Source organism: Canis lupus, chromosome 5 (genome assembly GCF_003254725.2).
Source record: "Canis lupus dingo isolate Sandy chromosome 5, ASM325472v2, whole genome shotgun sequence".
NCBI lineage: Eukaryota > Metazoa > Chordata > Mammalia > Carnivora > Canidae > Canis > Canis lupus.
The window spans coordinates 40,094,501-40,121,400 of NC_064247.1; the positions used below are offsets into that span (position 1 = coordinate 40,094,501).

At 42.2% G+C, this 26,900-nt stretch overlaps 1 protein-coding gene across 7 annotated transcripts in view; it reads right to left on the bottom strand.

The window, feature by feature from the left end:
* The window catches only part of SPECC1 (sperm antigen with calponin homology and coiled-coil domains 1), a 280,247-nt gene that overhangs the window by 36,776 nt on the left and 216,571 nt on the right, over positions 1-26,900 (bottom strand). The window lies entirely within an intron of this gene.

Sequence of the window (26,900 nt, forward strand, 5' to 3'; positions counted from 1 at the left end):
CCCGGGCACCCCGATACCACAGTCTCTTTAAGTCGCCTCCAGTCTTTTGTTGTCATACTGTACACATAAGGAATAAATTATGACAGATTCTGCCAAGCTGCCCTCAGAGAGGTTCTTCTCCCTTTTACTCCTCCCATGTCGTGACATGTGATAACCTCCCTCCACATTCATAAAAGTGTCCACAAAGTTTCAGAAAGTAACGTCCACCCCGATGCTCTCTCTACCACTCCAAATAAGAATATTTTTAGTAAGGAAAACTTTTTTTTTTAAAAGGGGAAACAGCATTTCTGTATTTTTGGATGTGCCTACTAAGAAAATAATACGTAAGAACTGAGCAATTTGTTCTAAGGAATTTTGTTCCATGACCAAGTTTAACTTATATGAGACAATCTTCAACCCTAGCTAAACCTCTCACTCCCAGAAAGACTGAATTCAGTCTCTAAAATCATAAGCTTCTGGAGCTAGACTATTTCTTTTTCCCAGATGAACATTTCATGAATAAGAGAACAGAAAAAAATACTCAGTGCAGATTCACTTGGGACTGTTATTATCTAAATAGACTTATATGCTGTCCTGGGGGATCGAGAGGGAACAGCAGCAGACATTAAGGCCTCGTCTCTCTTAATGATGGCAAGATAATGGCTTTTGGTATTGGATGGTGTTGGCTACAATACCAGTTGCTGGCATATTTGATCTATGGAGGTCCTCTGGCAGGACAAAGGATCCACAGGGAGGAAAGGACAAAGGCACTTTAAATCAACCTCAGTCCACAGTAGGAGGAAACGTTCTTACAACATTTTATTTGGAAAACCATGCTTTTACTTCCTGAAGCTGGCAGGACATCTAACATTCTATACATATAAAAAATGTGTGCACTGGCAATGTTTGAACGCAGATGTTTCCCTCAAATGATCCTGTAAAACCAGAAGACTCAGCTAACTCAAATCAAGAGCCCTTAACTGGAATCTGATGCTGTTTCTAAGAGCCCACCTCATCTTCTGCATTTTGTAGGCATTCAGCAGGTTGGGGTGCCTGGGTGGCTCAGTTGGTTAAGTGTCTGACTTTGGCTCAGGTCATGATCTCAAGGTCCTAGGATGGAGCTCCAAGGCAGGTTCCCTGCTCAGCAGGGAGTCTGCTTGTCCCTCTGCCCATCCCCCGACTTGTGTGTGCGCCACGCCCTCTCTCTCTCTCTCAAGTAAAATCTTTAAAAAACAGAAAGGAATTCAGCAGGTTGGAACAGGCAGGATGTGGGTCTCTCAGCCTGCAGAGTTGCTGAGCTGAGCCCTACATTTGGGTTTTGGGGCTGTCCTGTGCACTTGCAGCCAGGCCTCTGAGCAGTGGCCACTCCCTTAGGGGCCTGTGGATCTCTGCTCTCCCTCCAAGCCTCTACTCCATGTCCAGCCTCTAGTTGAACCCTCCCCCAGGCTGTTACCATCCACCTCTAGTTCTTCAACAGACTTTTCTGACTTACAGAGCTCTAGAGCCCAAATTCTTGGTGACCAAAATATTTTCCTTTTCCTTAGTGACAAGGAAGACTGACTTTCTCTGTTTCCGGTAGGTGCTGGTGATATGGGGGATTGGGGTGTGGACTACATTCCATACTTCTGAGAAAAGGGAGAAGAAACAAAACAGGTATACAGAAAAGGCTGACCTCCCACACAAGCTACAGATACGAGTCTAATTCTGTCATCGATGGAGACCTGAAAGGCTTTCAAGACATGGTGGCAAGGGTCCCCCCAGAGGAAGCGTAGCAGAAGCTTGTCAGAAGCATGGCAGCAGCGTCCCTCCTGTGAATTCATCCAGGAGGAAGATGGATGGATGTCATATGCTACAACATGGATGAAGCTTGAGGACATTATGTAAGGAGAAATAAACCTGACCCGAAAGAACGAATGCTGGATAATTCCACCTCTGTGAGGCACCTCTAGGAGCCAAATGCATGGAGGTAGGAAGTAGAACGGAGCTTACGAGGGGCTGGGGAATTGGTTCTTAGACAGGGATTCCACTGGGAAGATGAAAAAGTTCTGTGGGTGTATGATGTTAATAGCAGCACAACGACACGAGTGTGCTAACGCCATGGAGCTATATGCTTAAAAATGGTTAAAATGGTGAATTTCACATTCTGTCTATTTTACCACAATAAAAAGAAAAAAAGAGATCAAGGATGACAGGAATGACAACAGAGCAGAAGGGATAGATCCCTGCCCATCTGCCCACAAACACCGATAAAAGCAGCTAAGTGGATTTCATTCAACAACGATGAATCCTCCCATGTAATTAAGAGTACTTTCAAGAATATCCTGTTCCACTTAGCAAGCTGTTAGGTAACTTCCCCAATTTGAGTGAAAAGTTTCCTGTGGTTCCTTTAAAATCACTGTTTGGTAGTTCTGCTGGGCTGTGATGCTGCCACTGTTTTGTGCCTGGTGGAACTTTGATGCCTTGGGGGCTCTGCACCCTGTCTTGCAGAAGGACTCAGCCCCAGCTGGTGCTTGTGTGACCAGAAGTCTGACACTGTCAGGCAGGGACATGTCTGACCCTTCTGTCTTCACCTCCGCTTTATCACCAGAACCCTTCCAGGTTGCTGTCTGGCCTATCCTCCCCGCTGGTCTACCTGGGTCTTTAAATCTGGGCACAGCACTGGCTCTGGATGGTTCACAGGGCTAGTGACCTGTCTGCCTGGCCCCTCCTTGGGGTTACTCAGAAAGTGTGCGGGGCAAAGGCAGCTGGGCCCTTTCTCTGATGTCCAACCCCACTGGGGCTCACTGGCCCATTCCTCATTAATTCAACTGGCTTTTCTAGCCCTGCATCGGAAAGCTTTGATTTTGAGGGGAAAAAGTCTGTTTATTCTACTCAAATTTGAATAGAACTGATTTTAGCTTTAGTTTTCACATAATTATCAGGATATGCTACTAAGATTCTTAGGCCTTTCTCATCTTTCTTATCATCTCATCTTTCTCAATCCACAGGCCTTACAATGTTCATGGTTAGGTGACTGGAAATCAGGAAAAAGAAATCTAGTAAGAAAAGCATCCTAAAAAGAAGATAACAAGAATAAGAGTAAATACACACTAATAAGCCACAAGAAAATGTGAATGGGCTAAATTTCTCTATTAGAGGAATTTTTGGATTATAGATAAAGCTAAACTGTAAGAAATATACTTAAAGTGTGTGAATAAGAAAGATGAAGAACAAAGGAATTATAAAAATATACCATGCAAATAGAAGTTAAGCAGAAAGGGGAAGAGGATATTAGCATAAAAAAGGAAAACTTCAAAAAAAAAAAAAAAAAAGGAAAACTTCCAGGTCAGAAGGTTTAACTGAAGTAAAAGGTAAACATATTAAGAAGATATAAGAGTTATGAACCCTTAAGTCTGGTATCAAAATATCTTATGTAAAAACTTAGAAACCAAAGATTTTGACAAAAACTACAATCAGAGTAAGAGATTTTAATACACCTCACTCAGAATTCCACAAATCAACTGGCCACATAGTGAAGGACACCCTCCACCGCCCACAGACGGCAGCTCTGGGCCATTCACAAGGTTCCCTTGAGAACAAATGGAGGGGCCTGCTTACATGCAACTAAAAGGTCTGTGCAGAGGAGTTTGATCAAAGGAAAAGAACATTCAGTTCTAAGAAAAATTTAAGCCTCCACTTCTGGGGAACATGAGAATTGCAACTTCTAAATGAGGGGTTTCCCAACTTCAACCCAACAAAATTTCAGAACACTTTGGGTTCTCATTTGTTAGAAGGAGCGTCAGAGTCTTGTAGATCTGTCCTATATCCCAGAGTATAATATGTTCCTTCTGGCTAAAAATTGTCACCAACCCTACTGGAGAAGGCAGAAAAATACCTAATTGCATTTGGATTGTGTACAAATGATACAGGGTTTCAGTGCTTGCTGACATCTTAACAAAAAACCAGGTCATATTAATACAAAAATTCATTTATACCTAAGCCATGCAACAATAACAAGCCAAATGTCCCTTTATAACTAACAGAGTATAAAAATATGCTTCATATTAAAGAATGACCATAATTAAGTAGCAATTTTCCCCCAAGAGTAATATACCGGATTATATATACATCATGTCCTGTGACTAAATTGGGATTTCTAACCCAGGAATATAAGAATGTATCCCTATGAAAAAATCTGTTACACAATATAATATATTTATGTTAATTACATAAGTGGGTTGAAAGAGAAAACCCCTTATGCATTGTTCAACAAATGTCAAAAAGGAATTTGATACAATTCTTACCTATTTCCAGATCAAAAAAAAAATCTCAGTAAATAAGCTTCCTTTAGCTGAGAGAGTATTTACTAGAAAACAACACAAAAATATATTTAAAGGTGTGATGCTACTGTGAACTGTGAATGGAAAACAAGACAAGAATATCCAACATCAACAGTAGTGTTCAACATTTTCTGGACTTTCATGAATGCAATTTAAAAAAGTACAAGAGGTATAAACATCAGAAAGAAGGGGAAAAAATAATTATTTGCAATAGTCTGCCTCAACAACTCTAGAAAATCAGCAAATAAAAGCAATTAATGAAAAACATTGAGATGGAAAACTTGTAATTTGTCACGATGACAGCTAACAGAAGCTCCTCCTGTGGTACAGCATATTGGACGGAACTTTCTCATTTTTCTGCACAGGAGTAGTGTGTGGCAGAGAACCAGACCATGAGTCAGTGGAAGACCAGAACATCAGACACCTACTAAATTCCTGTTTATGCCTGTGTCTACCAGGGTACTCAAACAGAGACTTCTAAATAAATGATGGTAAAACAAATGGCCATTCACCTAAAGAAAAAAGTTATAGTTCTACATAGTAAAATAAACATAAATGCAAAAGAAGATTAAATATTTTAAAATGATGATCTAGAGCCCCTGTGATAGATAAGGCTAATATTTTAATGTATAAAGAGCTCTGAGACTTGTAGGTAAGTAAAGCAGATTGAACACATGGACTTACTTTCATTCCCTCTTGAAGCCTCACTAAGACCATAGAAAAAAAGAGATTGCTCCCCCCGCCCCCAGGTGTTAACTGACAAGCAAAAAAGGAAAGAGGAAAGGAAACAAAATTCTGGCATCTGAAATGCAGATAGACCAGAAGTAACTAACATAACAGACCTAACAAAACTAAATCCCAAGCCAGCAGTGGGGATGAGCAAAGATCCAACCTGATTTTAGTGCAAATTTCCCAGAGGCTCAGGAAATGGGTGGTGTGAGGCACTTTGGGAAGTAAGAATGAAGGTGGTTAAAAACAGGACTAGTTTGGAAATCTGTCTGCAAGGTCATTTGAGTCAACTGTAGCCTGGGGAGGAATATGGGGTCTCTAGACAGGGTGGGTATTGAGCACAATTCTTATTTATTTCTGGATTTAAAAACAAATTTTCAAATTCTCAGTAAAGTCAAAACAGAAGCAAGCTTCCTTTAGTTAAGAGAGCATTTATCAGCAAACAGTTGTGAAAATTAATAAATAATAAAATTTATATATTAAAATTAATATACCACTCAGTATCAGTTGTAGGAAAAGTTGTCAATTACAGACAACAGAAGAATCCTCAACCGCCAAGAATCACCCATTACAGGCCCCAGCAGGGAAAGATGGAAACAGCATCTCCTACAAAACACTGACTATCCCTGCAACGCAGCCAATGAGAAGGAAACTATGGTCACCCTGAACTCTTGCTTTTTCTCCAATAGACTTTTATTCAAAATAACTCCTCCCAACTTCTCCCTTTTTCTCCATAAAATAATGTTCTTCTCTTGTTTTTTTTTTCTTTCTTTTTTTTTTTTTTACTTGTCTGTGGTTTTGCCATAGCTTGCTTGTCCAAATTGCAATTCTATATTATTTCTGAATAAACCCATTTTTGCTGGTAAAATGACTATTTTATTTTTAAGGTTAATAGAAAAATACAAAAATGACATTTCATAGTGAGGCAACAGTGATGCCCTGAAAAGAGGGGAATCAAGAGGACTTTGCAGGGTACCCAGATAGTTAATAGACCCTCCTACCCCCCTGTGTTCTTCTCTGGTCTGCTCCCTTAAAACCTGACTGCCAGGCTGGTGTCCTCAGCCAGGAGACTGGAAGGTCCTTCTCTGGGGAATTTGACCAGCTCAACAGGGCAGACCTGAAGACACAAGACACCAAGAGTCCATCAAGGACATGGCACAGGTATAGTACTCTACAGTGAGGACCACACTTATAAGACTCACACAGAAGCCAGGAGCAGCCAATCAGCTTTGTAGAGTCCCAGACTTATGTGAGAGCAATAGTCAAGGGCCACTATTTTTCTGATAAAGTCTCTAGCACACAGAGATTAAGCAATAGAACAAAACAAAGGAAATCTGGAAGAAAGAATTTAGGCAGAGAGAAGATCTGGGGATAAAAGCAAGCTATTGTTCTGGGCAAGATTAGTAGAAGATATCCCATCTGCAAAACAAAACCAGAAATGCTATAAAAAATTCAGGGTCTGAAAAAGAATTCCTCAGCTGTACATATATGATAGTGGATAGATACAATGGAATATTATTCAGCCTTAGAAACGAAGGAGATTGGGACACCTGTGTGGCTTAGCAGTTGAGTGCCTGCCTTCGGCCCAGGGCATGATCCCAGATTCCTAAGATCGAATCCTGCATTGGGCTCCTTGTGTGGAGCCTGCTTCTCCTCCCTCTGCCTGTGTCTCTGCCTCTCTTTCTGTGTCTCTCATGAATAGATAAAAAAATCTTAAAAAAAAAAAAAAAAACCCAAAAAGAAACGAAGGAGATTCCTGACACATGCTACCTACCACATGGATGAACATTGAGGACATTCTTCCCAGTGAAAAGTCATTTTTCCACTTATATGAGGTACAAGAGCCATCAAAACCATAGAGATAGAAAGAAGGGTGGCTGCCAGTGCTGGGGGCAAGGGGATGGGGAGTTACAGTTTAACGTATACAGTTTCAGTTAGGAAGATTTGAGATTGACTGTGTAACACTGTGAATATACGTAATACTGAACTGGACACTTAAAAATGGTTAAGATGGTAAATTTTTATTTTATTTTTTTAAATTTTTATTTATTTATGATAGTCACAGAGAGAGAGAGAGAGAGGCAGAGACATAGGCAGAGGGAGAAACAGGCTCCATGCACGGGGAGCCCGACGTGGGATTCGATCCCGGGTCTCCAGGATCGCGCCCTGGGCCAAAGGCAGGTGCTAAACCGCTGCGCCACCCAGGGTTCCCAAGATGGTAAATTTTTTAAAAAGATTTATTTATTCATGAGAAAGACAGAGAGGCAGAGACATAGGCAGAGGGAGAAACAGGCTCCCCACAGGGAGCCCTATGGACTCAATCCCAGATCCCGGGACCACATCCCGAGTTGGAAGCAGACACTCAACTGCTGAGCCACCCAGGCATCCCAAGATGGTAAATTTTAATTTATATATATTTTACCACAGTTAGAGATTTTATTTTATTTTATTTATTTATTTATTTTTACAGTTAGAGATTTTAAAGGCTGAATGATGTGAAAAATTATGATAGAAACATTTAAGAGATTTTAGAATATCAAGGAAGTCTCTCAGTAAACTGTGAAACAAAGAAATGGAAGAAAAGTGAAAAGAGATAATTAGGAGACCAGGCCAGGAGGAATACCAGAAAAAGAAAACAGAAAGGAAGAAATTAGCAAAAAAATAATTCAAGAAAATAAGTACATGAATTATCTTACTGAAAGAGTATAAGGAGTACCCAACGTGATAGGAAAAAAAAAAGAAGGATCCACACTAAGGTATATCACCCTAAAATGTTAGAAAGTTGAGGACAACCAGAAGCTCCTCCTACAAGTTTCTGGAGAGGAGGAAAAAAAAAAAAGATCACACACACGAAGAATTAGAATTATTTGTTCTCACTGCAACACTGGAAACTAGAAGACAATGGAGCAATGCCCACAAAATTATGAACAAAATTTTATGACCTAAAATTTTTTAAAAAGATTTATTTATTCATGAGAGACAAAGAGAGAGAGGCAGAGACACAGGCCGAGGGAGAAGCAGGCTCTATGCAAGGAGCCCAATGTGGGACTTGATCCTGGGACTCCGGGATCACACCCTGAGCTGAAGGCAGATGCTCAACTGCAGAGCCACCCAGGTGTCCCTATGACCTAAATTTTTATGCCCAATTAAACTACCATGTGTCAGAGTAAAATAAAGATACAAGGTCATACATTTTCTTTTGCAAGGTCATAAAATTTTATCATCCATAAACCCTTGCTCAGAAAGATACTGGAGGAACCAAAACAGGGGAAAGAAAAGGAAAAAAGGAATAGGGCCCAGGACACAGAATATCAAAAAAGGTGAGGGGCACCTGGGTGGCTCAGTCAGTTATACGTCTGACTCTTGATTTCAGCTCAGGTTGTGATGTCAGGGTCATGAGATCAAGCCCTTCACTGGGGCTTCACACTGGGCGTGGATCCTGCTTAAGAGGAGATTAGTGTCCTTTTAGTAAGAGCTCAGGGAGCACCGTCTCCCTCACAACTTCCAGAGCCATGCAAAATCAATGTTTGTTGTTTAGGTCCTTCAAGTTTGTGGTATTACAGCAGCCCAAGCAGGCTGAGACTTAGATCTTCCATTATGGGCACATATAAACTCTGATTGAAATAAAACAAAAAGAGCTCTTATATATTTTGAGGAAAAACAATAAACACGTGAATAGAAAAGCAAGCAAAGCAAGTGTACTAGTATTTCACAGAAGAAATACATGAATGGCTAACAAACTAATGAAAGGTGCTCAACTTGCACCTGTAATGAACGATTTATAAGGGATGCCATTTCTCCTCTTGGATAGGGAAAGATGAGTATCCATATCCAATAGAGGAGAAGGCAAGAGGAAACAGGCACTCATGGACATTGTTAAAGGATTATAAGCTTGAATTACCATGCAGGAGAGCAATTTGATAATGTATATCAAAATCCAAAGTGTAACGTACCCTTTCATTAAAGAATTTTACTTCCCAGGAATTTATTTTACAAAAATCTAATGCAAATCTAGAAAAGGTGTGCTAAATGATATTCATCACCATGACACTACTTTTATTTTATTGAGGTAAAATTCATGTAACACAAAGGTCACCCCTGAAACTACTATGAAGCGTACAACTTAGTGGCTTCTAGTACATTCACCATGTTTTACAACTGTTGCTACTCCAGTTCCAGACATTTTCATCACACTAACAGGAAACCCTGTACCTGCTAAGTAGCCACTCCCTATACCCTCTGACCCTCAGCCCCTGACGAACACAAATCTTTTCAGTTTCTGTGTTTTGTATAAATGGAATCACATAAGATGTGACATTTTCCATTTGCCTTCTTTCACTTAATATAATGTTTTTAAGGTACATGTGTGTTGTACTTCATTCGACTTTTCAGCCGGATAATAGTCCACTGTATGGATAGACACATTTTCTTTATCCATTCATCCACCCAGTAGTTACACATTCCAGCTCTTCCCACCTTTTGGCTATTGGATGGTGCTGCTGTAAACATTCATGTTTCAACACTTATTTTTGATTCTTTTTTGTATATACACAGGAGTGGAATTGGTACTTCATATGGTGAATCTATGTTTGACTTACTAGGGATGCCAAACTATTCCACAGAGGCTACAATCACTCGACATTCCCACCAGCAGTGTAGGAGGCTTGCGATTTCTTCACATCTGTGACATGACTTGTCATATTCTTCATTTCGATTATAATACTTCTGGGCTCCAGAATTTCTCATTGGTTCCTTTTTCACACTTTGCATCTCTGTGTTGATATTCTCACTTTGAACATTCTGGGCACATTTATGGCAGAAGGCTTCAAGTAGGTCCAGTGTCTGGGCTGCCTCAGGGACAGTTCCTATTTTTTTTTCTTATGAATGGGCCAAACTTTCTTGTTTCTCTGCCTACCTGCAATTTTCTGTTTAAAGTTGACATTTTGAGTATTATTATTTTTAAAAAGACTTTATCTATTTGAGAGAGAGAGAGAGAGAGAGAGAGAAAGCAAGTATGGGGGGGGCGGGCAGAGGAAGAGATGACAAGCAGATTCTACACTTAGCAGGGAGCTCAATGTGAGACTCGATCCCAGGACCCTGGGATCATGACCTAAGCCTAAGGCAGACACCCAGTCAATACTTGTGCTTTTAAGTGTTCTTGAGAAATGCTGCCTGAGAAGCCCAGGGGAAAACTCCTATGCCAGCAAAACAAAGGCAAGCCCTTGAGCCATATAAATATATGTATACTATATATATCCTTTAGGGAACCATCAGACAGGTCAAAATACATCACCACAGGTCCCTGAGAACAAGGTCTGTGGTACTAGCAAGCGCACAAGGAATGCTGGTCACCATCTGTAAGGCTATCGCTGAGCTGGGAAACAGAGGATGGTATAGGGTGTGGGGTCAAAATGGCAGAGCTCTTGTATGGAAACTATAGCTTCTTCCTCCCTTCGTTGTGTGTTTCCCTGCTTGTTCCAAGTTTTTGACTAGATTCCAGTGTTATGAAAAGGCTGGTTCTGACAGTTTTTGCCACCTTATATGTTGCTTTTGTGGAGGGAAGGAGTCTTAGATTTACTTACTCCCCCACTTTGCTGATGCCCTCATGGTACTATTTGTAAGAGTGGGTGATATGATAGGTGTTATAGATTGCTTTAATCAACAATTTTCTAACCCACTCTAAGAGCTAGAAAGTGGAAAGGTGCATTTGCAAGACATCCCTGCAGCTAGCATTCAGAACCAGGATGTGATTTAGGTTCTGTCAATCACAGGCACTTGCACAAAATGGACTCAGAACTGAGTCACCTGGAGAAAGAGGCAAAGTTGGGACATCCACTTGGCTAGTCCAGACTACAGGAGAGGTGCTTTTTTTTTAACAGGAGTGGAGCCAACAATTCTGGTAGCAGGTTCCCAATTTTGCATCTTCCTGACCACCAAGGCCACCTCCTTAGTGGGCCAGTTCTGATATGAAGACTCTGGCCATTATCCCTAGAATTCCAGCCTAACATAGGTTTCTCTCACTCTCTTTAAAGATTTATTTATTTATTTTAAATTTTATTAATTTACTCATGAGAGACACACAGAGAGAGAGAGGGAGGCAGAGACACAGGCAGAGGGAGAAGCAGGTCCTATGCAGGGAGCCCGACGTCGGACTCGATCCCGGGTCTCCAGGATCACGCCCTGGGCCGAAGGCAGCACCAAACCGCTGAGCCACCCAGGCTGCCCAAGATTTATTTACTTATTATTTTAGACAGAGAGTGAGCAGAGGAAGGGATAGAGGAGGGGGGGGGGAGAGAGAGAGAGAGAGAGAGAGAGAGAGAGAGAGAGAGAATCTCTAGCAGACTCCCCACTGAACATGGAGCCTGATGCAGGGCCAATCTCACAACCCATGAGATCAGAGTTGGACACTTAACTGATGAAGCCATCCAGGCACCCCATCTAGTATATATTTCTTCATTTTTTAAAAGAGATTTATTTATTCATGAGAGACATAGAGAGAGAGAGGCAGAGACACAGGCAGAGGGAGAAGCAGGCTCCTCGCAGGGAGCCTGATACAGGACTTGATCCCAAATCCTGGGATCAGGCCCTGAGCCGAAGGCAGATGCTCAACCGCTGAGCCACCCAGGCATCCCAAGTATATTTCTTTAATACTCCTAACAATTCAGGGGCATCTGGGTGGCTCAGCAGTTGAGCGTCTGCCTTTGGCTCAGGTTGTGATCCCAGGGTCCTGGAATCAAGTCCCGCATCAGGTTCCCTGTGGGGAGCCTGCTTCTCCCTCTGCCTGTGTCTCTGCCTCTCTGTGTCTCTCTTGAATAAATAAATAAAATCTTGAAAAAAAAAAAAACAAACCTCCTAACAATTCTTTGAGAGGTCTAACCTTACTGAATAAATCCTTTCTGTTTAAAACAACTGGAATAGATTCAGTGGTCTATAACAAAGAGCCCTGAGAAACTCAGAAAGTTGCAAGTACCTGTAAGGTCCATCAGTACCACTAGTGGGGCACCTGTATGACTGAATTGGTTGGGAGTCTGCCTTAGGCTCAGGGTCATGATTCCAGGGTCCTGGGATAGAGCCCTGTGTTAGGCTTTCTACTCAGCGAGGAGTCTGCTTCTCCCTCACCTCTGACGCTCCCTTGCTTGTGCTCTCTCTCAAATAAAATCTTAAAAAAATTAGGCCACTAGATAAAGTATTGCTTATGCCTACAGTGAAAATCCATGCAGGAGCTACAAACAATAAAATAGCTGTACATGTATTCACAGAAGGATGAACACAATATTATCAACTGGAAACACTCATTGCATATCAATGCATGATTCTATTCTTGTAAAGTTTCGAGACATGTATTTGTATATTCAAGGCAGTGGTTCTCAACCAGGAGCAATCCTTCCCCTCTTTACCCTGGTGGAGGACATCTGTCAATGTCTGGAGACATTTTTGATTGTCTCAACCAGGAGAGTGCAATGGCATTTAGTGGGTGAAGGCCAACGATACAGCTAAAATCCTACAATGTACAAGACAGCCCCCATGCCAAAGGATTGTCTGGCCTAAAACATCAACAGTGACAAGACTGAGAAACCTTGATTTAAAGAAAAATATAAAACTGTTATTAAAAATGATACTTTTAGGGGATCCCTGGGTGGCTCAGCGGTTTGGCGCCTGCCTTTGGCCCAGGGTGAGATCCTGAAGTCCCGGGATCAAGTCCTGCATCAGGCTCCTGGCATGGAAACTGCTTCTCCCTCTGCCTGTGTCTCTGCCTCTCTCTCTCTCTCTGTGTCTCTCGTGAATAAATAAATAAATAAATCTTTTTAAAAAATGATACTTTTAGAGAGGAGAACTGAGCAATAGAGTAGGAATTATGTCATTTTTTTTTTTAAAGATTTCATTTGATTTATTTGACAGAAAGAGTGAGAAAGAGAGAGAGAGCACAAGCAGGGGGAGAAGGAGAAGAGGGAGCAGGGAGAGGGAGTTGCTGAGGAGGGAGCCTGATGTGGGGGCTCGATCCCAGGGCTCTGGGATCATGATCTGAGCTGAAGGTAGATGCTTAACTCACTGAGCCACCCAGGCACCCCTACATCACTGTTTATATACAATATAACAATATATCATTTCATTCCCCCCCAAAGAACTAGGATTAATTTTTTTAATTGAAAAACTATAAATAAGGAATAAACCAAACAACACCATTTATTTCTAATAATAAAAGGACCTAATGCTTAGTGTAAAGATTCAGAAAACACCCAAAGACAAGATCAGTTATGACCCTTTTGTCTTGATCCTTTGTATGATCAATTATGATCCTTTTGATCCTTAAGCAACAAAACCCAACAGGAACTAACTGAAGCAAAGTGGAAATCTGTTCTAAGGATTTTGTTTCAAAGAAACTAAGGATATCTGAAAGGATGCTGCTACAGAGTCTTGACAAGTACCCGGAATCAGGGGATTGGAAGGTGTCCCAGCTATTTTATGGCCTGGACTTCTCCCCATGCATTTGTTGAGTTTTCTGTCCCTATAGAGGCTTCTTCTACTGCTTTCCTGGTCAGTGTGGCTCTGCGAGGCATCTCCTCGGCTACCTCCACCTCAAGTTCAGACTGGCAGGAGGACTCAGAGACTCAGTATGTGGCTACCTGCACAGGCATACACAGATTTACTGCTATTCACGGGTTTATGGCCATGAAAGGCTACAAAACTGCAAAGGGAAAAGCCACATGAGGTCAAGTCTGAAGGAAACAAGATGCAAGCTTCCAAGAGTCCTCTTCCGGTGGACTTAATTCCCCCATCAATGACTTGTGACCACATGCATGTGGTGTTGTCAATCAAGGAAGCTCACTAGGGACTTGGCCCTGGGTTTATAAGAGGGGCTGGTCACGTAGGCGTCCTCCGTCTAGCACATTCCAAAACTCCAGACTCCCAGCGGGAAGGCAGGTGTTCAGCAGAAACCACAGTGGTTTCTGGGCCTCTCTTATAAGTTCTGGGAATGCTGAGAAGGCTCCCCAAATCCAATTACCAGACACCAGTTAAGGGCCACCTTGCGAGTAGCCCTTGTAGGCACAGCCATGGTAGGCCTGTTGCATTCGTGATTCTCTGCACAGTGGCAAAAACAGAGAGGCTGATTGGCCCAGCTTCAGCTGGGTGCCCACCCTGGTGCCAGTCGGCAGTGCTTCTTTGTTAGATTTGTTGACAAAGGTGGGATGAGTCCCTCCCCATCTGCTGTGCAAACAATCTCACAGGGATCTCTACAACACCCTTTGATGCTTTTGTTCAGGAAATAATTTTTATTACTCAAGATCTCCTCTATCTGGGCATGCACACACAAATGAGACAAGGAAGCAGAGCTTCCAGGCATGAGCTAAAACCCCTGGGAATCCGGATTGCTGGCAGTTGAATGTATGTTCGCCACAACCTGGGAAATAATGCCTTTTGTCTTTATTTTCCAAACAGATTCTACTGTTGCCTCAGGTCGTAGACAATGCCTGGTGCCATTGAAAAACATCTTCACAAACCATCATGTCTCTCAAACAGCTGCAGAAGCAGAGATAGTGGGTGAGAAAAGCCTCAAAAGAATAGAGGCCAAAAAAAAAAAAAAAAAAAGAAAAGAAAAGAATAGAGGCCAATGGTGATACTCATCTTCCATTGAGAATCTGTCTTTATAATGAAATCAGGAAAAGAACCACTCTGATGACAATAAATAGATCAAAGCACTGTACGTTCTTTGGACTGTGCATATGGTCCTCAGGAGACCTGTCTCCAAAAAGAAAACAACAAATCGAGCTCCACATGGCCTGATATTCCACAGGCTGCTTGCTATTGGACGAGCATATGCTAGTACTTGTCTGTGGGAACTGAGAGACAGAAAAACAGAAGTCGCCCGCCCGCAACTTGGGTGTTCTTTCCAGATGCAAAATAAGATTTGTTTTGGACAACACAAAGATTGCTTTTTCTCTAATAGAGAAGACTATACAGCTCCTGGCTCATGGGCTAAAAACAGGTTCAATGATGTCTGTTTGTGCCTTCCTGGTGCCATAACTATCCCTTACTAGCCCAACTCTTGCAACACAAATTTGGAAACCGCATAGACTCAGGTTTTTAAGTAAGTCTCTTGCTAACACTTGCCTCTTGTTATCTGAAATGCAAGAACCACGTATGATTTGAGTAACAGAAGATACTCGTGTAAATCTGTATTGCAGGAAAGGGTCAGCCAACTTTTTCTGGAAAGGGCCAGATGGTAAATAATTTTGGCTTGTAGGTCATACAGCCAAAACGGCTCTACTATAACTCAACTCTGCAGTTGTAGCACAAAAGAGTTATAGGCTGTGTGTACCGGGATGACTGTAACTGTGTTCTAATAAAAACAAGTAGCAGGAGATCCCTGGGTGGCTCAGCGGTTTGGCACCTGCCTTCAGCCCAGGGCATGATCCTGGAGTCCCAGGATCGAATCTGGTTCTCCTTCTGCTTATGTCTCTGCCTCTCTCTGTGTCTCTCATGAATGAATAAATAAAATCTTTAAAAACAAAATACAAGTAGTGGGCTAGATTTGGCCCCTGGGGAGAATACTGATCTTAAATCTACTGTTATAGGATCAGACCTACATTATTACTATAGGATCAGACCTACATTATCACTATTTCAAGTGGCAAAAGCTTTGAGAAGATCAAGACTTTGCGTTACTGTCTTAAAAAAATAAGATGGGGCCAGGCCAAAAGAAACTTCTGAGTTATAGCCTGTAAATTCAGGGTAAGGGGATTTTAAGTACATCACCTGGAAAAGTGCCATTTTTCTGAAAAAATGTTTTTATCAATCTTTTATGTTTATATTTTAATGTAAAAAGATGCAGTGTTTTGCTTCCATTGACTTGCTGTCACATGGTTTTGAAATAGCACAGAAGAGATGTGAATGGAACCAATCCTACAGGCTCCTCAAGGCCAGTCTTTCAGCTGAGCAGGAAGCTCAACAGGGGACTCAATCCCAGGACCCCAAGATCATGACCTGAGCTGCAGGCAGGCACTTAATTGACTATACCACACAGGTGCCCCCTGTCATAATATATGCATAATATATGTTTGATGCAAAGAATATATTTGGTTTATGATTCATAATAAAGTGAATACCTATGAATCTCAGATCCCAAATAAAAATCAGAGAGTACCAATACCCTGTGCATTTCTATGTTTTATTGTTTTATTTCAATTAGTTTTTTTAACATTTTATTTATTTATTTCACACAGAGAGAGAGCACAAGCAATGGGTGGGGGAGAGGGAGGAGCAGACGCCTGCTGAGCAGGGAGCCCAACTCAGGACTCGATCTCAGGACTGCAGGATCATGACTTGAGTCAAAGGCAGACGCTCAACCACTGCAGATGCCCCTCAATTAGTTTTTAATATACAAAGTAGTACATGGGTATGCTTTTTAAGGTTATATTTGGTAAGATTTCAAATTTGAATTCTAGTTTCCTACCCATCCCTGATGTTACCTCCCTGATGCCCAACTTAAGTTCTTCTTAATGCTGTTTTTAAAAAACAATAGTTTCACTGAGATATAATTCACATACCATGAGGTTAACTTGTTGAAATGTACAATCTAGTAGCTTTTAGTATATTTATAAGGTTGTGCAACTACTACCACTGTCTAATCTCAGAACATTTTCATCAGCCCCAAAAGGAAGCCTGTGCTCAGTTACTCTTGATTCCCATCCCCACAACCCCTGGCAACCACTGATCTGCTTTCCAACTCCCTGAATTCGCTTACTCTGGACATCTCATATATGCAGAATCACGGAATATGAATTTTTGCAGCTGGCTTCTTTCTTTAAAAACATGCAATTAGGGATCCCTGGGTGGCGCAGCGGTTTGGCGCCTGCCTTTGGCCCAGGGCGCGATCCTGGAGACCCGGGATCGAATCCCACATCGGGCTCCCGGTGCATGGAGCCTGCTTCTCCCTCTGCCTGTGTCTCTGCCTCTCTCTCTCTCTCTCTCTCTGTGACTATCATAAATAAATAAAAATTAAAAAAAAAAAAACATGCAATTAAAAAATTTTTTTTTTGTTAAGAATCAACATGCTCAGTGTAGAAAATGAAATACTATAGGAAAGCATGAATAAATTTTAGTATTTAGCCAGAAATAATCACTGCTAACATTTGTTTAACATTTGTATAAATTCCTTTTTATAGAATTGGAATTATACTATACAGACTGCTTTAAAATCTAATTTTTTACTTAATGTAGTGTGTACATTTTTTCCAGTGCCTTTATATATATTTGCCCAAAGCATGATTTTAAAGGCTTTATAATATTCCATTATACACATACATCGTAATTTATTTGATTTGTCTCTTTTTTTTATAATTTTTATTTATTTATGATAGTCACAAAGAGAGAGAGAGAGAGGCAGAGACATAGGCAGAGGGAGAAGCAGGCTCCATGCACCGGGAGCCCAACGTGGGATTCGATCCCGGGTCTCCAGGATCGCACCCTGGGCTAAAGGCAGGCGCTAAACCGCTGCGCCACCAGGGATCCCTGATTTGTCTCTTGTTGGAAATTTGTATCACTTTCAGTTTTCACAAAATGATGTTAAATAATAAAACTATAATAAACTTGGCTGAAATTATATTTTCATTAGCATCCATAATTATCTCTTTGAAATAAATGCCTACTAACATAATTTGTATTAAAGGGCACACTGATTTTGAGATTCCTGATACAACTGCTACATTTCCCTCCCCAAAGATGGGATTCATCTACATTCCTACCAATGGTAGAAGCAGGATTATGATTTTACCCAGCTCATCACTTAAAAAAAAAAAAAAAAAAAAAACAACAACCAAGAAATTCCATTATGGTAAGCAAAGAAATGACATCTCCTTCTTTTATTTGTATTTCTTTGATCATAAATGAGAGTGAACAATGCTTAAAGTTTGTAAAATAATTTTTGGTTATTTGAAGTGCCTGGGTGGCTCAGTCAGTCTGACTTGGTTTTGGCTCAGGTCATGATCTCAGGGACGTGAGATGGAGCCCTGTGTTGGGCTCTGTGCTGAGTATGGAATCTGCTCAAGATTCTCTTCCCCCCACCCCACAAAAAAAAAAAGAAAAGAAAAGATTCTCTTTCCCTCTTTCCTTCTGCCCCTCTCCTTCGGCTCCCACCATCGCAAAAAAAAAAAAAAAGAATTTAAAAAATGTTTTTTGGCTATTTATAACTATTATGCCTGTTAGTGATTAAATTTTTAAAAAATTTATATGGAGTTCACAATATTGAGCTCAAGGACCCGCAGCCATGAAGGCTGTCAGAGCCTGTCCTACAGAGAAGGTATTCAAATCTCTGGGAAGACAAGACTATTAGTCCAATTCCCTTGGAGACCAGGGAGGAATGCAAGGGAATACTCAGGGCAGAGGTGTGCATGCCTTCAGGTGTAACCACTCTCCATGGGGGCATGGCAAAAGCCAAGCTACCAGCCCTCTTTTTGTGCTTAAACTCCCACTCAGAACCCTGGAGCCCAATTTCCACCTGAAATGAACCCATGAACCACTCTCCAGCCTGGTTCTGATCTACCCTGTACCTTGCCCACCATCAGCCCAGACACGCTGGCCTGCATTCTGTCCCTGTAACACATCAGGCTGTTTTCTGCCCAAAACCCCTTACACTAACTATTCCCTCCGCCTGGGACTCCTTCTATCTCATCTCCGCACGGTTGGCTCTTCCTGTCATTCTGGTCTGAGGGTACACATCACCTACTGAGACAGGCCTACCCAATCTAGGGTGCCCCCAGTCACCCCACATTGTCCTGCTCCATGCAGTTCTTGGGGCTATTTCCCTGGCCCATCTCTTTTCTTTTTTTGTTGTCTGTCTCATTTTGCTGTCTGTCTAGACCTGGTTTGCTGAGTACAGGATCCAGCAGGTGTTCAGTATATATTTGCTGAGTATGTGCATGTTTTCATAAAATCTGTTTGGTGACCCCCGTCAACACCCCAACCTTGGACTAAAACTAGTCTGATTATCCCATGCTCGATATTCACCTGTCTGAGGTGTTGGAAGTGTCCCCACGATGTTCTCCCAGGAACTACGCTGAATTAGAACTGTTGGGAGCCCCCTCCTGAGCTGCTGGCCTGAGCCTGATGCCACATGACTCCTAAGGCAATAGCAGCATCCAGTTCTTAACCACCGCTGCCCCTGCAGCCACAACCAGGTCCCATTAGTGCTTGGCATCTCACTCCTCTGGTCTCAGCACTCATGAAGGAGAATGAGAAGCCCCTCAAACTTTGATCCAGTCTTGGTTAAAATTAAAAGGTAAACTGTGACTCACAATGCTATCTGATGGGTTGATTTGGGGAAAAAACAGTCTTGTTGACAACTAAGTTATCTTACTCAAAATATCTTAGTATAGATAAGGAAGAGATGGTTAGAGGATATTTATACACTAAGGATGACAGAAGCATTGTGAAGAAAAACACTGGAAAGGGCAAAGGTCTTCTTTGAGTTTAAACCCATGGAGCTTCTATTACTGTCCAAAATGTTATTTTGTTCAGTTTCCTGAGAAGGAGTAAGGAACCCTGGGCTATTCAACTATTCACCAAAAATTTATTGTTTAATCTCTCAGGAATTAAGCCTTTAACTATGAAGCGTACTCTGGCAACAGAGCTTATGGAAGAGGTTACAAGAAACAGAATTTACTTATCAACATTCAGAATATGTCATCAGAAAATGGAGGTTTACTTAAGCAGTAAATGAACTCTAGAGACTTGAAATTTATAACCCACAGCTCTCTCTGTCTTTAAACGCATGTGGTGTAGATTTTTCTCGTTTGCCAGAGATCTTCAGAATCGTTAGGTCTAACCTTTGTAGTGGTGTTTGAAATAGCAGTGCCTCTACTAAATCTAAATCCAACTATGAACGCTTGTCCTCTGTGGTGTCTGTGGGCCAACAGGAACTTTTTAGCCCTAAGTTGTCCCCGTGCTGAGGTCTTATCAATACCCAGAAAACACCATGGGGGGCACTCTGCAGGGTAAAGTCAGCCAGTTTGGTGCTGCCGTGTCCTCTGCATCTCTCTCTCCATCCTGATGTCCTCAGACCTCAGCTAGGCTAAGAATGGTGAGTGTGCTTGGCCTTCTGCCCTCCCTTAGCTGAGGGACCTGACCTGTGATGCACTGTGATGAGTGGGTGGAATTCAGCTGTAAATCTCTGCAAAGTCCTCGTCCCTCCCAAGAAGCATGACTAGATGCAGCCACCCCATGTGTCTGCAGGTGGCACCTTGGCTGTGTTCCTAGGGCCCTGCTGTGCTCCGCTAGGTGTGGCCAACACTGGTGACTCAGTCAAGGTCAAAGGGCAAATTTAAAAGGATGAGTTCTGCCAACATCCTGAATGACCTTAGTAAGCTTAGGGAAGCTGGTTCTGGCCCAGGGCCTCCAGGGAAGAGCCCAGCTGACCCCCTGACATCCGCCCTGACATCCAGAGGCGTGAGCCCCACTGAGATCACCAGGACTTCTAATCCACAAAGTGGTGAGCTAGTAATAAATGGGTGTCGCCTCAGCTACTAAATTTGTAGTAAATCACAGCAACAGAAAACTAAAAGAGTGGAGTGGCTGGGATCACGGAGTAACAGAGAGAATCACATAGTTTCTTCCTCATGGTCAGATTATTCACTTTTCCTAGATTGTAAACCGATGATGTCTTCTTCAGGACATTAGTGTGTTTGAGGTTCGTGTCCGCTGGTGCTTCTTATTTTTTACAACACACAGGCTTTTGGCAATTTGAGATCCAGAACTGAAAGGGTTTTTTGTAGGCAGATGAGAGGTTTTTAACCTGAAGTTTTCAAGGCTGCCTACACATCAGAGTGAACTGAGGCCCAGAATCCCTGCTGGTGAGACCCTAATTCCTGAGATCTGGGGTTAGGCCCAGGCATACTATTTCATAAAAACTCCTCGGTGATTTGAAGTGTAGTCAGCACTGAAAACAGAGCTGGGCAGCAGAATTCTTTTTTTTTTTTTTTTTTTTTAATATTTTATTTAGGGCACCTGGGTGGCTCAATGGTTGACCATCTGTCTTTGGCTCAGGTCATGATCCCGGGATCCTGGGATCGAGTCCTGCATCGAGTTCCCCACAGGGAGCCTGCTTCTCCCTCTGCCTGTGTCTCTGCCTCTCTCTGTGTGTCTCTCATGAATAAATAAATAATATCTTTAAAAATTTTTAAACATTAATTGAGAGCATGAGTAGGGGGAGGGGCAGAGGGAGAAGGAGAGAGAATCTCAAGCAGACTCCTCACTGAGGGTGGAGCTGACATGGGGCTCAATCTCATGACCCTGAAATCATAACCTGAGCTGAAAACAAGTTTGATGCTTAACCCCCTGAGCCACCCAGGTGCTCCTGGGTGGAAGAATTCTAAGACACCCCATGATCTCTACCCTGCCCCCGGTGTTTCTCCTGTGATCATGTTATATGACGTGGTAAAAGGATCTGACAGATTGAATTAAGCCTGCTAATGAACTGGCCCTAAAACAGGAAGATTCTCTGGGTGGGCCTAACCTCATCACATGAGGCTTTATTAAAGCAGAGTTTTCTCGGGCTGGAGGCAGAAGTCAGAGATCTAAAGTATCAAAGTGTGCAGGATGTGATGGCTGCTAGAGACCGACTGAGAATGGAGGGGATCATGTGGAAAGAACCTGAGCAGCCTCCAGTTGCTTGGTGTGACCTTGGCTGACACCTGGCAAGAAAAATGGGGGTCTTGGTCTTAAAACTGCAGGGAACCTGCCACCAACCTAAAAGACACGGGATGGATTCTTCCCCAGAGCCTCCAGGTGAGAATATCACGCAACTGACACCTGATTTTAAGCTACATGGTGCTGGGCTTCTGACCTCTAAGTACTGTGAGCTCATAAACAGGTGTTTTAAGTCACTGAGTCTGGTACTTTGTTACACATCCAAAGAAAATGACACCAGTGACTTTGAAAGCAATGAAAATAATTGGCCATTTCTAGCCAAACTCTTTTCAAATTATATTTCCCAATGGAGAGAACTTGAATATCACTTTACACATTTCTTGCTACTATAACACAACTCCAATGTTTTCATTTGACTCTTGAAATCTGAGGCCATTAAAACCTTAAAACTCAACCTGCACCAACATGCTAAAAGTTACAGATTCTAGCTTTTGAGAGGTAAGTGAGATGTAGGTAATCTGTACCTATGCCCTAAACCATGTCAATCACCAGTGTTGGCCACACCGAGCAGAGCATGGCAGGGCCCTAGGAACATAGCCAAGGTGCCACCTGCAGACACATGGGGTGGCTGCATCTAGTCATGCTTCTTGGGAGGGACGAGGACTTTGCAGAGATTTACAGCTGAATTCCACCCACTCATCACAGTGCATCACAGGTCAGGTCCCTCAGCTAAGGGAGGGCAGAAGGCCAAGCACGCTCGCCATTCTTAGCCTAGCTGAGGTCTGAGGACATCAGGATGGGGAGAGAAATGCAGAGGACACGGCAGCACCAAACTGTCTGACTTCACCCTGCAAAGCGCCCCCCCATGGTGTTTTCTGGGTATTGATAGGATCTCAGCACTTGGACCCTTAGCGCTAGAAAATCCTGGGTTCCCTGCTGGCTATCAGTCAGGGGCCTCTCTGGGCTATTGATGTACCACCCCCTTTACTTTCAAGCCCACTATTAGTGCATTGAGTCTTTATGATGCTTCAGAGCAAACTCCTGGCTTTTAAAGGTTCATGTGTTGGGTCTCCCTTTAGCCATATGTAAGGAGGAGATTATTTAAGGGTGAGGGTCACCCTGCCTACACATCTACCACCTTGTCTTCTAGCCCCTTGAGAACCCTTTCTGGTAATTACATGAAAGATGTAAATTTCTGTCATAACCCCAAAGAAAAAAATAAAAGCAGATTTAAAAAGGGAGATGTAGGTTCCATGGGTCAGATCTAACCATAGCTTGGGATGTAGTTAACAGGAAGCCCATGGACTGGGAATAATTTGCAAGGCCTTCCTGGAAACCTGACTTAAAAAAAAAAAAAGCCAGGGAAATCTGAGTTGAGGGGTGCCTGGTGGCTCAGTCGATTAAGCATCTGCCCTTGGCTCAGGTCACAATCCCAGGGTCCTGGGATTGAGCCTTGGGTCTGGCTCTTTGCTCAGCACAGAGCCTGCTTTTCTCTCTCCTCCTTGCTCACTATCTCTGTCTCTCTCTCAAATAAATAAAAATCTTAAAAAAAAAAAGAAAAAGAAATCTGAGTTGAGTAGAATGTCTAGAAAGGTCTCCTCTTTGCTGAGAGCCACTTCAAGCTTAGTATGGGCCTCGCTCTGGGCTGAGTGTGTGTTCATGTTCCTCCACAGGATCTCAGTCCTTGGGCTACCTCAAGACACCGAAACTCAGCAGCGGGTCTGACCCACTGTTCTAACTTTTCAGTCCTGCTACCCTGTCTTACCTAAATTCCAACTCATGCAGTTGCTAAAGTGATGATGTCCTCATTCTGACCTTCCAAACCTAGTACCTGGAGTGGGATAAACCTTGATGAAAACACACAAGTCTTCACCTTCCTCAGGTGAGGTAAGCCTCTGCTCAAATGTCACCTCCCGGACCTCTGTATGACAACGGTGTCCAGCCAGCATTCCTAATCCTCCTCCTTGGACTTCTCTCCACAGGACACTCTAATATAGTACATATTTTACTTTTAAATTTGAATTTGTCACTCCCTGTGAAGATGAAAGCCTCACAAGAGCAGAAATTCTGCGTGATTCATTCACTGTTGATTTTTCAGGATCTAAAAGATAATGTGGCACCAAACAGACCCCTCAATAAACACTCACTGAATTAATATATAGAGAGTTTTTTTTTTTTTTTGTAATATATGGAGAGTTTTAACAGAACCTATCATGCTATACTTTGGCTAAAAAGAAAGTTCTTTCAAATGAAAATGCACATGGCTACCAGTTGTTCTTTCTTTTTTTTTTTTTTAAACTGAGCTGTCTGAGTTTTCTACAATTTATTTTTGGCTTCCTGAGTCGGAAAGAATAAAGCTTTAGAAGGCTTAAGAGGCGTCTCAGACAAACAGGTCTAGACAGAGGATATTTTGTGAGGAGTAAATAAATCAGACACATATGATTTATGTTTCCCTCTAAACTTACAGAGATTTAATGGTGAATGAAAAATACTCTTTGGGCAGAATTGAGTTTTGGGTTTCATCAAGTGTAAAATGCTTTGAAAACTAGTTCAAGATGTTCAAAAGCAAAACAAAAAAAAAATCACTATAGCAGGAAATAAAACTCTCACTCTCATGACAGGAAATATATGATTGTATAATCAATCCCTCCCTGCAATCTAATTACAACAATACTAGGTGCTGAAGGGCCAATTCCTTCTGGAGATTTTAATCGTCTTTTTGTGTGTATCTAGCACTTCCCTTGCTCCGCTTCTATAAGATGGGAAGAGATGGCTCTGTCAAGCATCAGTGAGCACATGTGGCTCAGCCAAGGCCAACACCTTGTTTCTGGCCTTTCTTGGCTTCAGTTTTGTTACCAATCCTACTCCTCCTCCACTTAAGCCTCCCCAAATCAGCGTTCTCTCCCCTCTACTCCTTAAGCTTTTCCATTTCCTCGGCAGCGTGGCTGACATGCCGAGGTATGCTGTCATTGGGGTGGCCTTCCTTTATGGGCTGGTTTTGACCCTGAGAATGGGCTGAAGCAGAGAGGGCACAGAGCAGGTAAAAGAGAAAACAATATGTTGGAAACAAGCTTATACTCTGGGAGTCTCTATTACTGGCTATTAAGTGAACTAATTTTTTTTCTTTTTCTTTTTTATCAGAAAAAAAGGGGGGGGGAAGTAATGTCAAAGACACAAAATACGGGATGCCTGGGTGGCTCAGTGGTTGAGCATCTGCCTTCAGCTCAGGTTGTGATCCTGGGGTCCTGGGATTGAGTCCCTCACTGGGCTCCCTGCAGGGAGCCTGTTTCTCCCTCTGCCTGTGTCTCTGCCTCTCTCCCTCTGTGTCTCTCATGAGTAAATAAATAAAATCTTAAGAAACAAAAGACACAAAACACTTATATTCTTGGGTAGAATCTGATCTTAAGACACTTGACTCCTGCTATTACAAAGGCAATCCCACCCAGCCCTGCTGCTGCAGATGTATCTGGGCCAGCTCTTGGCCAAGGCCTTGTTTCCTTGCTAGTTTCTTTCTTTCTCTGTCCCTACCACTGTTGTGGTGCCAGAATCTTCAGGATTTTTAGCAAAGTGGGGTAAAGGTATGAGAAAGTGGGGCCTGAGTGGGGAAGAAGGAAGATATGGCAGTTTTATTTTATTTTTATTACTTAAAATGTATGTATGTATGTAGGTAGGTATGTAAGTAATCTCTGTACCCAAAGTGGGAATTGAACTCATGACCCCATGATCAAGAATCACATGCTCTACTGAGCCAGCCAGGCATCTTGGAGACAGCAATTTTAAAGAGGGTGGCTATTTAATGGGAAAGGGAACACAATCCAACTTATAGAAGAAAACACTGGAGAATATCTTCGTGTCTTTGGAACAAAGATTTCTGAGACAGGATGCAAAAAGCAGTAACCACGGGAAAAAGACTAATACATGAGACTTGATTAAAATTAAAGACTTGATTCAACAAAAAAGTGAAAGTTCAAGCCACCCCAGGGATATCTGCAATACATCTATTTGACAAAGGAGGGTTATCCAGAATATATAAAGAGATCCTGAAAGCAACAAGGAAAAGAATGACAATCTGATTTTAAAATGGGCAAGAGACCTGGAGAGCACATCCCAACAGAGACTACCCAGATGTCCAGTTAGCATGTGGAAAAGTTCTCAGCCTCACCAGCCAGTAGGGAAGTGCAAATCCCAACTGCAAGGAGATACCCACTACACACTTATCCAAAGATGAGGAGTAACAAGACTGGTGTTGTCAATGAGAATGCAAAGAAACGGATCTCTCATCACTTGCTGGTGGGAGGTAAACTGTACAACTGCTTCAGAAACCTGTTTGGCACTATCTACTGTGCTTGAATATATGCATACCTGATGGCCCAGTAATTCCATTTTTAGGTATAGATCTAGAAAGAATGAGCACACGTTCCAAGAGACATGCACAAGAACGTACCAGCTCTATGTATGATAGCCCTGAACTGGAAATAACTCATCTGTCCAGCAAGAACAGAATGGGCAAATAAATAATGGGTATGATCACACAATAGGTTTCAAAGAGTGAAGAAAATGAACAAACTGCGTAAGCGCTAATACTACTGTATGAGAAAAGCAAGATGCAGACATTACAGTTTCGGATTGCATTTATGTAAAGTTATGCAGGCAAAACAAATATACCACTTAGGGATGCCTGCTTTTTGTGGAAAACTATGAGGAAAAGAGTTGAGGACAATAGTTATCTTTGGGAGTGGTAAGGGGCTAGGATCAGAAAGTCACATAAAAGGTTTGGGGGAACTGGCAATGCTCTATTCCTGGACGTAGGGATGGCATGGGTTTTCACTGCATAATAACCCATGAAACTACAGCTTATATTTGATGAATTTTTATCTTTGTATATATTTCATAATAACAAAGCTTACACTTATATGGAATATTACTTCCTCGTATAACTTCTCCAGAAAACAAACACTGTCCTAATAAGCTGAAACTTTAAACTAAATGCAAACAGCTCTTAAAGTGTACACAGAAAAATTCTGAAGGCCCATCTAAATGAGACCTTTGTGTAAATTAGGGGAAGGCACCCTCTTTGGGACAGTGGTTCAGCAAAAGCCATCTCCCTGGACTGAAGCAGCCTGGTGGGCGCACTGTTTGTGGAGCTCGTATCTCCTCTGAGCACAGAAAAAGCTGCCCCTTCCCACAGGAGCAGGAGACCTGCAGTGAGGTACACAGTTTGCTAGGCAGAGC